Raw genomic sequence first — 13,182 nt, forward strand, 5'->3', positions numbered from 1 at the left:
TGTTCAGAAATACGCTGTGATGGACTATTGTCAGGGCTAGATTTGGAGGGCTGTATGTCAGGAATACCCAAGAGAATTTAATATTACCTATTTTAAGTTCAGCAATTTGCCGACACCTGATTCAAATGCAGTTTGACAAGTTGAGGACAGTAGAGGGGGAGATGCGCGGGCACGGTGATCTGACAGATCAGTGCAGGGGACGAGCACACACGTGATCAGACAAATAATGAACAGCACACACGTGCTACGTGGCCAAAGGGGACGGCTCGCTCATATCACACGTGGGCAGAGCGGTCTGTCACGGGAACTGTGAGGGTGACCGGACACCCCGGAATGGGTGCACATCTAGGTGGAACGTCAACACAGGGAACTCTGGGGCTCCTCCCTCAGACTGTCGTGGGGTGGGGGAGGAAGTGTGAGGAGCGTGGCCCGTTAAGAAGAGGCCCAGCGGCAGTGCTATAAGTCCTGATCGAGGAGAACCCAAGGCCTTCCCTTGCCCCCTCTGTTTCCTTGACTTTGCCATCTCCCCGCATCCCGCCCGCTGCGCAGGTCTAGGCTCACCTCAGTCCCCGTTGGGGTTAGGGGCGTGGCGTTTCCCGACTCAGCTTGGCTCCTGCCCTGTCCCTCTCTGTGAGCTGGGCTCACGCGTCTCTCTGCTGCTGCCGCATCTCGGCTCCTGGGACGCCAAAATGGCGGCGCTGCTGAGGGTGCAGGAACGGGGCTGGCGGCGGCAGCCACTTTCACTCACTGAGAGAGCAGGGACATGGGGAGCCATGGCGGAGGGGGTGGGGGGGGCGCCATTTGCCAGGCCAGAGCAATGGAGTGAGCACAAGAGCCAAACAAGGGAAACCTGACAGGCACCCAGAGCTGAGGCAGGGGTTCTGACCCTCTGTGGTAGGTCACGCGAAGGTAGTTTGGAGAGTGCCGATCAAGATTTAACGCGGGGGGAGGGGGAGCATAACCAGGAGTGGCGGTCAGACATGGCACTAAATGGCGAAGTACGAACCAATTTATCAAAATATGTAAATCCGATAGTAACAAGTCAGGTCCCGGGCCGGCAGCCAATCACAGCGCGGCCCGGGAATGACGTCACGGGGGTGACCCGGCCGGCAGATTCGGGGGCGTGTTGTTCGCGCTCTCCCCTTCCCATTGGCTGGAAGGTAAAATTCCAGCCAATGGGAAGAGGAGAGGGCGGTACTTAAAAAAAAGACACAGAAACGCCCCCGAATCGCGTTTTCACGGGAAAGCGTGATTGACAGCCTCTGTCTCCCAATGGCTAGCCTCCATTTATGGAGCTAGCCAATGGGAAACAGAGGCGGTCCGAACATCCCTACTGAAGACAAAAGTTTTTGATCTGGGAGGGGCACTGCGTGCCCCTCGCCAGGTCGAAACCTAATAAATGATTAAGAGGGTCAATGCGTGGGCTCAGGACTAGCTGAGTCTTTATAAGACCTTGCGAGTCTTCAAAAGAGGGAGTCCAAAGGCATATCAAATAGCTTACACGAGGCCGGATTCCAGGTCAAACTTTGTGGGTTTATTTAAATTCAAAATTACTACAGAAGGCAAAGGGTAGTTAGTTAGGGAATTAGCAACTAATCTCTTAATAGTAAATCAAAATAATGCCAGAGGATCAACATAGGGTAAACCCCAAAACAATAAATATACAGTCCGAACCAAATCTAGTTAAACACGATGACGGGCAGGGTCTGCCTCCAAAGAGTGATTAAAATCGTCAAATGTATATATACCTTGAATCAGCAGTTCCAGAGTAATGCTAGGCCATTAAACTTCAGAAAACTGATTAATTTCTGAAATTAATTGCGCGGCACAGATTAAAACATTCTGTCCTGCTCGTAAAAAAGTGCCACTCAGTATCATACATACGGAAATAAAAGTCACACCTAAGCAAACATGGAAATGTCACACATAAGTCAACAGAAAACACTGCTACACTTGAGCACATAAGTGCATGGCATTGGACCTGCAGGTAGTCACTTCATACGGTGTGTTACCGACACCGTCCTGAGCCCCTCCCCTCGCTCTTCAGTCCACCCGCCTCTGTGACGTGGCAGCGGCGAAGCCCGCCAAGAAGAGGCATCCATCCCCTCCTGCCAAGAAGTGCGCTCAACCTTCCACGCCATGCAAGGCTGGACTTCTGCATTTCACCTACGCGACGGAAACCGGATCGGGTTATCTCCTATGTAACAGGCACATGGAAACGGTGCGAGTTTAATGTGCGTGCAAAGAAAACCCCGGAGGCACAGTAAGCTCGTCAAGTTACCGCTAACGGATTGTCTCATTTTCCTACACAAGTCATCGTGTTTTAGGTGCTGGCGTCACGCAATTGGATCATTGTTGCTAATTCGGCATAACAATCGTGCTAAATGTCAGAGGGAAAACTGTAGATCAGTTGCCTAATAAAGGATTTCTCACACCCCACTAATGTTTCAGACCCTGTTTGTCGACTTGACTCTTGAAAAGCACGGACAGCGGGAGGGGGGGTGGGAACGGGCACTCACCTGGACTTCAAGCGGCGGTCGGCCTGGAATGAAGAAAAAAAACCTTTAAAAAAAAAAACGCCCACCGCCGAGATGACGCGCACAGAGGGGCGGAGAGGGAAGAAATCGCGGGAACGCCCACGAATCTGGTCCGGCCATGACGGACAGATCTCTGTTCCAATGGCTAGCATCCCTAGCCACACTGTTCTAACATTAGATTTTGCCTGTGCCGAAAAGCTGCGCAGTGCGCAGCTCTCGACGAGGCGAAACCTAAAAATGGGATACTACATTATACACATTAATGAGGCCTCCAACTTCACTTGTAACACCATTGTTCAAGCTCTAATCTAGTCCTTAGATTACATAAATGCACTTGACCTCAAAATCTCTGCATATTGGGCTCTTCACTTACAGGTTATATAAAACTTAACTTCTCATCTCCTTCTTAATGTGCCGGCTCATTCTTTTGTCACCACCTCCAAACCTACACTGGTTTGTCATGCATAAACTGGCTGTGTTTAAAACCTTATGATCTGCGCACAGGCTCTTAATACAAGCCATATGTAAGTAACTGAAATATTACTATCCTACACAGGTCCTTCACTCTACTTCCATGTATCTGTCTTGCAAACCTCATAAGCCTGCACAAAACTGGCAGCCATTCCTTTTTTGCATCTTTCTGCCAAACACTGAAGCCTACTCCTGCTTTCACTCCAGCAACTGCATAGCTATGCTCTTTTTAGGAAAACACTCAAGACTTGGCTGTTTCAGTAGGAATAAGCATATTTCTCCTAACTTGCCCCTTAGATTCCCAGCGGCATGATGCTCTTTTTTAGGCCTCGCCTACGCAGAGCGCATGCGCTGCATAGGACAGAGACCTAATACCAACTGCACAACTTTGGGGGCAAAAATGTGCACGCGTTGCATTGCTTGCAATTGCAACGCGTGCATGTCTGGCACAGAACTCCACTTCCACCCCTCCTGCCCTCCCAAACAGATCGCGTCTCGCAGACAATGCTTGTTCCCTTGGAGAGCTCCCACGAGAGAAGCAAAACTCTGGAAGGTATTATATGGGATCCTAGAGCCAATCAGTCTGGTACTCTATCGGCTCTGAGACTGGTTAGGCACACGCTTCAGAGTCTGTTATTAACGAGCACAAGGCACGGCCAACAAGAAGAGGACGCTGGAATATAAATTGTTGCTTCTTATGTAGGTAGTAACCACTGCAAATCCTCAATGCTACGGCTACCAAACCAGCCAGGTTTGAGATTCCAGGGCATTGTTTGGTATCCGGTCTCACTGGTAATAGGTAGAACCTGAACATAAATGAATACTCGTACTTTACAGAAGAGAGTTCCGTGCATATTAGTACACATTTTAGAACACATCCTCGCATATGTTGAACACATTTTTGCCACCTCTCTGCTACTTGTGCTTCGTTTCCTGATAAGTGTATGAAACTTCTGGGTAGCGGACTGCCAAGGACGGAGACGAGCCCTATCTGTAAAGAAGGGAGAAGTCGAAACGTTTGTGAACGTGAGATGCAAGGCCAGAAAACCAATTGTGGAGCGATTGTGCGTTTAACCCACGTGCAGGAAGGTTTATGTACCTGGCTTTCCAGCTAGAAGCGTGCTTCTCAAATCTAGTTTAAACCTCTTTACCTATGACCAGTACATGCTAACTAGGATTCTTTGTTGTACATTTATTTATAAAGTTATATATAGCGTGAACAAGATCACGAAGGATATCAGAGCGCTTTCTATACTTAAAGCATAGATCTACTTTATCATGCTGTAATCATTTATATAAATTTTCTTCGACACACGCTCAATTGGCGTTACTGAAAAGCAGTACAGCAGTGCCATCCACCGGAATGGATCATGAACAGTATAGCTGGCTTGCGGTTTTAAAATTTGTTTCGTTTTAATGACGTTATGTGACGTTTAGCTCAATGTTATTATTGCACAGGTTCTGAGAAAGGTATAAGACGCTCAGCAGTAAGGCAGGCCCAGTTGAAGGAAATCCAGACCCGCCCCCGAAATCAAATGTAAAGCCGTGTATCCCTAGCCCTTTAATGTATGTAGGTAAAAGTATCTGTAAAGCGCAAACCCTAGCAAGGAAGCATTGGAATGTTGAGCAAGGGTGAAGGGTTACGAGTCAAGGTCATTTCCAGAAAAAGAGTTAACAGGTGCGTTCCTGTTGTGTGGGGGTCATGTTCCTGAAATAAAGGAGTCTTCAGCTTCTTTTGGTATTATGGGAGCAGTTCTGATGTCGGGAGGGATGCTTGCTGTTCCATATCCCAGGAGTGTAGATGGAGACCTGCCTTACGATTTTCGATTCTTGCACGTTTTTGTCTCCAGTCGCTCTGTGTCCTTCCTCCTGGTATAGATGGCGCAGTCTACCTAAGATGGTTAGTTTCTAGAATAGATAAAAACGGGTAGTGTTTTGATGACCTTGTAGGTGATGCAGCTAGCCTTGAAGACGATGAGGACATGGAAAGGGGCTGTGTAATTCATTGGCAGTGCCTCCTTTAGGGCGTAGGGGCTTTGCCCAGGGCACAAGTCCTAAAAAAATAAGTGAGGGGTCTAACATAGTTAATCAGTAGGCAAGTGACATCACGGCGTGCAACATCATGGGCATGTGACATCACAGGAAGTGGCATCGTAAGAAGTGACATCAGATCTTAAGCCCTCGCATATTTGTTTAACATCTCTTTCATGAGTACATTGGAGCAAAATTCAAGTATACAGGGAAACCCTCCCGATTTAGGCAGAAGATGCACACTTTTGGAAGCTACATATAAGACAATGTTGCCTTTTGTTATCGTAAACTTCCTCTACCCATAGTGCTTTACAAGAAAAATAGTGATATTTAAATTACTACAACGCCTCCTCAGGGGTAGTAAGCACTATATAAATGCTATTTATTTTGAAAAAAATACTGGGAAAGACAAAGACATTTGACATTCTTACAGTGAATGCATATCTCCTAAACAGAGCCTGAACAAAGTGAAAAGCTGCCTCTTCAGTAGTGTGAAGAGCTAACAAGATGGGAGCCTTTGTTTCCCCTCTGCTGCATTTGCTTCTAGGTGTGAGGCTCCTGGCTGCTCCCAGCCAGGAGACTCGAACAATGGGAGGCCTAATGACCCCTCAGATCCGGCCTTTGTTATGGGCCCGCATGAGTCTGAACTAAGAACGCCCCTTCCCCTCCAGCACGTTGGTGCGGATCAAAAGCAGACAACGTGCATGCCTGCTGAATGTGTCCCAGTGTTTACAAGTTACACTGGGATGAATTCAGCATATTTTTCAGTGGAGCCCAACTTTGACAGGGTGGACGGTGTCCACCCTGTGAAAATAGTGGGAGGACCCCGACTCGTGCTCTGGCGTTGTCCCATTCATTATTTTGGCCCCCTACCCCCTCAATAAATGTATAAGTAAACTGTATATATTTTAAAGTGCTGCTTCTGTCTGCAGCATAACTCAGCAACTGACTGAGCGAGGAGCACTCCAGGTGGGTCCTGAAAAAGCCAAGCAAGTGCGGGCTTGAGGGGGTGGGGATTAAAGTTGGAACAATGTTGCTAGTCAGTGAGCCTCAGACACCAGTGTGACCGCCGTACTATGTGGTCCTAGGGCACCTAAAGGCGCATGTCTGGTTGGACTGCAGCCTTTCTCTGGCCAGCCCGACATGCACATTAGGTCCCCAGTGTCTCAGCAACAGAGCGCACATTAGTGAGACGGAGGGTGACCTCCATTCTCAGTATGATCGGTAAGGTCACCTACCCCAGCCAATCCTGGTGCTGCAGCAACAGCGTCCAGATCGGCTTAGACTGAGCATTGCCGGCCTCTGGATTTATTCCAATGTGCACATGGCATGAGGCAGCACGGGGCGGGAGGAACCTGTCTCACTCTCCTGACATCTCTTTTAGTCCAGCAGGAGGAGAGATAGGTGGCAGGCCACAGGCATTGGTTGCTAAGTAAACTGGACCATTTCTGACTGCACAACTCGGCTCATCTGCAGCTGTTACTTCAGAGTTTCCACAGGTAAGTTTATTAATGAATTGGTGAACTAATACAGACTCATCGTTACTTGTGCATTAGTAAACATTATCAATACAGTACCACGATACACACACCAGGCCCTTTCCGCTGTTGTTAATGCGGCCTAGGTTGAGTCTTTACTTAATCAAATTCCCTTTTGTTGCTGCTGGTGCAGAAGATCCCCGCGGCTCAGTTCCTGCCAGTCCCACTGCTGCTTTGACCCTTCCTCTCCTGAACCCCATCCCTGCCTGGTCCCTCTTGACCCCCACTTCCGTCCTGCCTCTCCAGCCTTTCTATGGTGCCTCGCCTGCACCCCAAAATGTCGGTTACCTGCCAAACAGCCTCTCCCAGTTACACTGCTGCTTAAACCCTTCTATAGTCATCTGACTGCTGGATGCCACATCCAGATGCTGTCTCCTGTGTTGTACTTGTTCCTTCCCAGCACCCTTGTCGATCCACCCGCTCTCTACCCCTCCCCTCCGGCTAAGTGTTAAGTTTGTCAATGGTGTATGCTGTGCTACTTATTATCCATTCTTTTCTCTCAGTTGAATTAACAGTAGACATGAATCAGCCACCTCATGATTTGTAATTATGGAGAATATGGCTGCACAACCTTTTGTGAAAGTTTACGTTTAATATGCCGCCGTGCAAGTCTCACACATTATAATCTCCCGGGAGGCAAACACTGGCATTATGGATTGGCGTATGCATATTGTACATTAAAAGTATGTGTAACCCCCACCAGTGCCTAATACTGAATTTGTTTTTCTACTCAGTTAATGTGTTGGAAGTTGGGAGACACAAAAAAATTAAAAATGTCACTTGCTCGCCACATTACGTCCCTATTGTCTCCAGGCACTAGCCCCCAGACTGCACTGCGGCAAATCCTGATGCTGCTTTCACGTTTTTTAAAGCAGCACCAGGATTGGCCTGAGTGCTGACTATTTATGCTCCCAGGTAGACTGAAAGCTTGTGCCTGCTCTTTCCAACTCAGTAATGCAGCTAGGGTTGGCGAGAGCTTCAGCGTGCATGACTGCTTCACCTGCCTGAGACGGCCGGCCAGACCACCATGCACACTGAATAGCAGTAGGACGTGGTGTATGACGATTAATTCAGTAGTCTTAATTATGGTGGTGGCAAGGCCCTCCTCCCTAGTGCTTTCAAGGATTTAGGCATTTGACTAGCTTCCCGATTGAAAAATAAACACAAAAGCAAAGCTGAAATCTCACAGCAAGTATTTTCCTGCTTTTTCTGGGCTTTTGGATCCTGTAAGATGCAGATAATTAACCATTTTATGACGAGGAGTTGGGTACTATACCCCTGAAGTAACCACCTTTCTGAATCTCATTGTACTGCACACATTCTCATGGTAGTAATGACTGTGGTGTTACCAGAGGATTGGCCCAAGGGTGCCACACCAAATTAAAAAGCAATCACCGTAACCTCCCGATACTTCAATCCTTACAAAGATGGATATGTTTCGGACCTTCAAAGTGAGCCACTTTTTGCAAACCCAATTCATCTCTATGCTAAAAAAAAACGTTCTACCCCCTGAGGATGAAGTCACAGAATGAGATTTTCTCTGATTGGTGTTTTATTCTTATCTTAACCAACTTATTGTAAAGCGCTCTGATATTCTTCGGGATCTTGTTCGCGCTATATAAAACTTTATAAATAAATAAATGTCCAAGATAGCATATACAAGCAAAATTATGCAAAGGGACATTACAAGACAACTCAAATATATATGATGTAGAACCACCTCCGCTGTGATAATCGGGCAGTATTCAGGCAATCTAAGATCATTAAAACAGACGGTAGAGAAGCCCTGCTCCTAACCCCTAACAGAAAGCACAAAAACGCAAATAAAAAAATTTAAAAAATCATCAATCCTCTTGATCTTTATGCTGATTACACACAGGACTGATTGAATCCTCCTAGAAAAAGCATAAAATTTGGAAAGGATATGTCAATATGCCTTGGCTTGGATCCAATTCTCTTAGATTGGTGCAGTGAAATCATCCTGTTGATAATATCATGCAGTGTACCCAAGGACTTGAGTTTCCTACCTTTCATTCAACCTGTATGCATGTCCTGAGGCATAGCTCGGAAACACCAATGAGTGAGCTTCCTATCGATGCGATGACATCAAAATGCACGGTCAGCTTTAAAACAGATACAAAGGTTAATACCACCTCCGGTCTTAATCATGAATTCCAGTGGAGGAAGGAGAGCTCCCTGCGCATCTATGAAGCTGAAAAAGATACAATCCTGTGTGGAGTGACAGAACTCTCCTCACATGGCCCTATGGCCTGGAACAACGAAGGAATCTGCTGTAAGAAATATCTATTTGAAAAAAATGGCACCTATATAAGCCACCTCATCAAAAGTAATGAATCTGGAACACTTCACTCACATCCGAAGAAAACAATGTCGTTAAAGCAGTCAACTGACTAACTGCTCTAGAAAAATCCTACAGCTTCTCTCCACCAACTATTTGGTAGGAGTCATGGAAGTTTTAGTCTGGTAATACTTTGATTATTGCAACATAATCTACACTGACGCTCGTCAACAGGCTACAAACACTGCAAAACCAGGCAGTCCAAATGTCCCTTAACTGTCACAAACATCAAACCAGGTCTAAATGCCTAAAATTGGCTCTGTGAATTAATCAAGTTCTAGGTCCTCTGCACTCTCCAAAATAGTCTTCCCCCCCTCCCCCCACTACACATCAACCCACAAACTACAAACTCCTCAACTAAATAACATTTCCCATCACGCCTAAAAACTAGTAACAAAGTGACAGATTCAAACATCTGAGCTTAAGAATAGAGGCAGATCATTTTAAGTACAGGGTTCCAGCACTTGACCCTGTGGAGGGTTTTTAGACAATTCCTGATCTAAATATGGGCCTGAGCCTAACTTTGAATGTAACATGCAGAGGTCTTGTTTCTCTGAAAACGCTTTGTTCTCCAAGTGAATGAATATCTCTCTATCTCTCTATCTCTATATATATATATATATATCCGAAGAAATACCCAACCACTTCCAGGGAGCCCCCGGCGAGGAAGGAAACTCAGGCCTCTGCAGCATAATTTCAGGCAAAAATACTTTTATTTATCACCCCTCATGACGACGCATTTCGGGCTATGCAGCCCTTGTTCACATTCAGCTTTAAACTGCGTCATTAGTTTCTTTTATATACAAGTGGTAAACGTGCACACCTGGGTTGCATACAAAGTAGTAATTCAGGCAACAGTGTAAAAAGGCTGGCAACACGGTGTCAAAAGTATTTCTTCCATACCTGACATACATGCTCAAACGCTATTTAAATCTTTAAAATTTCAAATGCTTGTATTTTATATATATATATATATATATATATATATATATATATATATATATATATATATATATCCTTAAATGCTCACAATTCTTCATTTTTTTAAAAATATCTTGGAGTTTTGCAACAAACAGTATTGCAAGAGGTCTTGCATCAAATTGGTTCAACATGAATCTAATGGTGGAAAGCATCTGAACAGACATATTAGATAAACCGGTGTGCACGATCGTCATAAATGCTTTCTTGTGCATTGAACTCAATGTTCAGTTCGGTAGGTCTGCTGTAGTAAGCGTTGTAGTATAACTGGGGAGGAACTAAAAGGTTGTGGTGAGGGGTGGCGGGTGGGTTGGTTTCAATGACATGTAGGGCAGAGTGAGGGTGAGGGACAGTGTGCTTGCGGATGGGTGGGAGCATTGGGGTATACAAAGTTGGGGCGGAGTCTATTGCAAGTGAAGGCCAACATGTACAGTAGTGCCTGGAGTGCGATATACTGCACATGTCCCCTCCAGAGTGTCCAACCCCAGTTCCTTCTCTTGGAACCATGGGGAAAGGGGGCTTCCTATTCTGAGGAGCTTTTATGATGACTATGTCCTCCGCACCCTGTAGAATCTTTTAGAGAAGTACTCACTGACTCAGCGAGATGCTTATAGGATCACTCTAGCACTACACTGGGCGGGGAAAGACCACACTCTTCGAGCTATGCAATGGGAGGAATCACCTATCGAATACCTATTTGCAAACCATCTTCGCCATAGGGGCATTTCTTGACTGTACTGTTCTAATCACTCTTATCCCCATCAAAAATCACTCCTATGTAACTCAATGGGAGAAAGAGCTGGACACCGAGATCTGAGGAAACATGGGGGGGAGGGGGCGTTAGTTCTGATGAGGAGGGGGCTTTCTGGCAGGAGACTTCCAGGCCATCTGTCTCTACTATAAGGAGAATACCTACAAATTATTAACCTGCTGATACCTTACCCCGTGCGGCTCCATCAGATGTTGGGGGAGTTCAGAGATGTGTTGGAAGGGGTGCGGACATAGGGGTACTTTTCTCCAGGTGTGGTGGGCCTACATACAGATCCAGGCATTTTGGGATGCAGTCCTCCTTCACCTACACTATTACTAACGTTTCTTACCTCATAACCCGCTATGGATCCTTTTGCGGGACCTTTGGGAGGAACGATTATATCCCACAATACCACCGCAGGGGCTGTTATTCTCACACCTCCTCTTAGCCGCGCGGCTGAGGGTTGCTAAGATGCGGAAACTGCATCAGTCACCATTGCTTAACATGTGTTGGGGGAAGGTACAGACTAATTACGCCATGGAAAAACTCACTGAGATTGCTCGGGACAGAGTATCAAAATTTGATGCAATTGGGCACCCCTTCACTACATACAAAAGACCACGGAACACTGGGGAATACAACAGAAAATGTCTACAACACTTGGAGCATCCGGTCTGTGAGACGGCTTCCTCCGCAGAGGGGAGGAAGTAACAGCCTGGTTAGCAAGCGGACTGCTTATTTATATGTTTCTGCGTATCCTCCGTTGGGGGGGGGGGGGGGGGGGATTTTTTGGGGCGATGCACAAATGGACCTGGGGCTGGGTGTGGGGCTCCCTATCTGTGCCCAATTGACTTTGTGCTCCCACGATGTTGTCTGTAATTAACTACACATATATGGCAACGTCCATGCTAACTTGTGTGTCTTCTGTTTCCAAATTAAAAATAAAGTTGTGACAACAAAATAAAAAAAACTGAGATCAGATGTAATATATCAAAATAAATAGAAATTCTCAATGAGTTATCAAATCAAGAGAAATACATGGAACATTAAGCCACAAATTCCACCTCTGTTTACGGGATATACTCTTGAAGATAACATGGTCTCTCTTGGATACATTTAATTTATTTATGATAAAATGTCATCACTTTCCTCACACTTCTCACCGCTTGGACACAGGTTGCACTTTCCTGCAATTCATTCACACTACTATAAACCGACATCATGCTTGAGTACCATATAATTTCATCAGCGGTCTATCAGATTCCCAAACAATTGGATTCTTAACATATTTAGAATTTTGATAATTTCACTCCCCCAACAGCGATTTATTCTCTCCCAATGAACCCTCAGCTCTTTCTTTGGTGGCCTTCCTCATATCAACATTTTATTTTTATTTTCTCTGCAGCACCTTCTCACAAACTCTCCATGCATCTGCAGTAGGTACTTGTGGTACTTGTACACAACCTTTCCTCCAAACCACGCCCAGATCAAACTTAATTCAGGTGTCCCCCCTTAATGTGTCTAAAAGGGGTTTTCTTATTGCCTGAAGGGGATCTCGCCTATTCTTCAGAGAGGTTCCTCTTTCCAGTTCAATCCAATTGACCATGCCAATTGAACATTTTCTGTTAAAGTGTCACCCAACCTCTATGCCATGGAATGACAGCAGATGATTGAAAGCCCCCTTGTGGAAAATGTATTCTTTATCTTGACACTCGCTCAGCTATTTTGTACTCTGTGGAAAAGTAGGTCTGTTATCTTGCCATTCGCTCTGCCATTTTGCGCTTCACCCTTCATTACTGACCTTCTCTCTGTATCACAAACGCTCTGGGGCTTCACTCTTGACTTGCCTCATTCCTGCAAGGACATACACACCCCGTGTGTGCTCTGGCCTGACCACAAACGGACCAACACATGCTCAACCAGTCGGACAGGGAGTTTCCCAGATGCTTATCGTCTTCACCTTGTGCACTATACCCTGCAGGGGCCCCACAACTACCATCTGGGGACTATCAGATTGACCTCTATCTGTTGTATAAACAAGCATTAAACATGCTTTTCACCTATGCACTTCAGAGGCCCAACAGTGACCATCTGCTAACTTATCAGATTGACCTATAATTATGGTGTTAATTTTTTTACTGTACACGTCTCTTTGTATAATTATGGTGTTCGTTTACTTACACATCCCCCCCTTTTGAATAATCATGGTGTTCTTTCTTTACTGTACACGCGGGGTGAGGATGAAGGGTATATAAGACGTGGAACCAAAGTGCTTGGCAGACTGCCTCCTCAGACAGCTATGTGTGTCTGTTGTTGATGCTTTCTCTCATGAGATTGTAATAAATATCCTTTCTCTCTGTGCTCCTGTGTTGGTCTCCGTTTGTATTTCGGACCCGTGGACTATAGGGTGACCCTGCACCTCTGGGTGGTCCCCAAAAGACCCCCAAATCCACGCCCTGTCTGTGGTCAATGATTTACTCCTAGAAAAACCCTTCCAAGCACTCTGGAACAGAACTG

At 45.9% G+C, this 13,182-nt stretch overlaps 1 protein-coding gene across 5 annotated transcripts in view; it reads right to left on the reverse strand.

The window, feature by feature from the left end:
- ENAH (ENAH actin regulator) overlaps nt 1–13,182 on the reverse strand; it is a 799,370-nt gene that overhangs the window by 591,316 nt on the left and 194,872 nt on the right. The window lies entirely within an intron of this gene.

The sequence above is a fragment of the Lissotriton vulgaris genome, chromosome 6 (assembly GCF_964263255.1).
Source record: "Lissotriton vulgaris chromosome 6, aLisVul1.2, whole genome shotgun sequence".
Taxonomy (NCBI): domain Eukaryota; kingdom Metazoa; phylum Chordata; class Amphibia; order Caudata; family Salamandridae; genus Lissotriton; species Lissotriton vulgaris.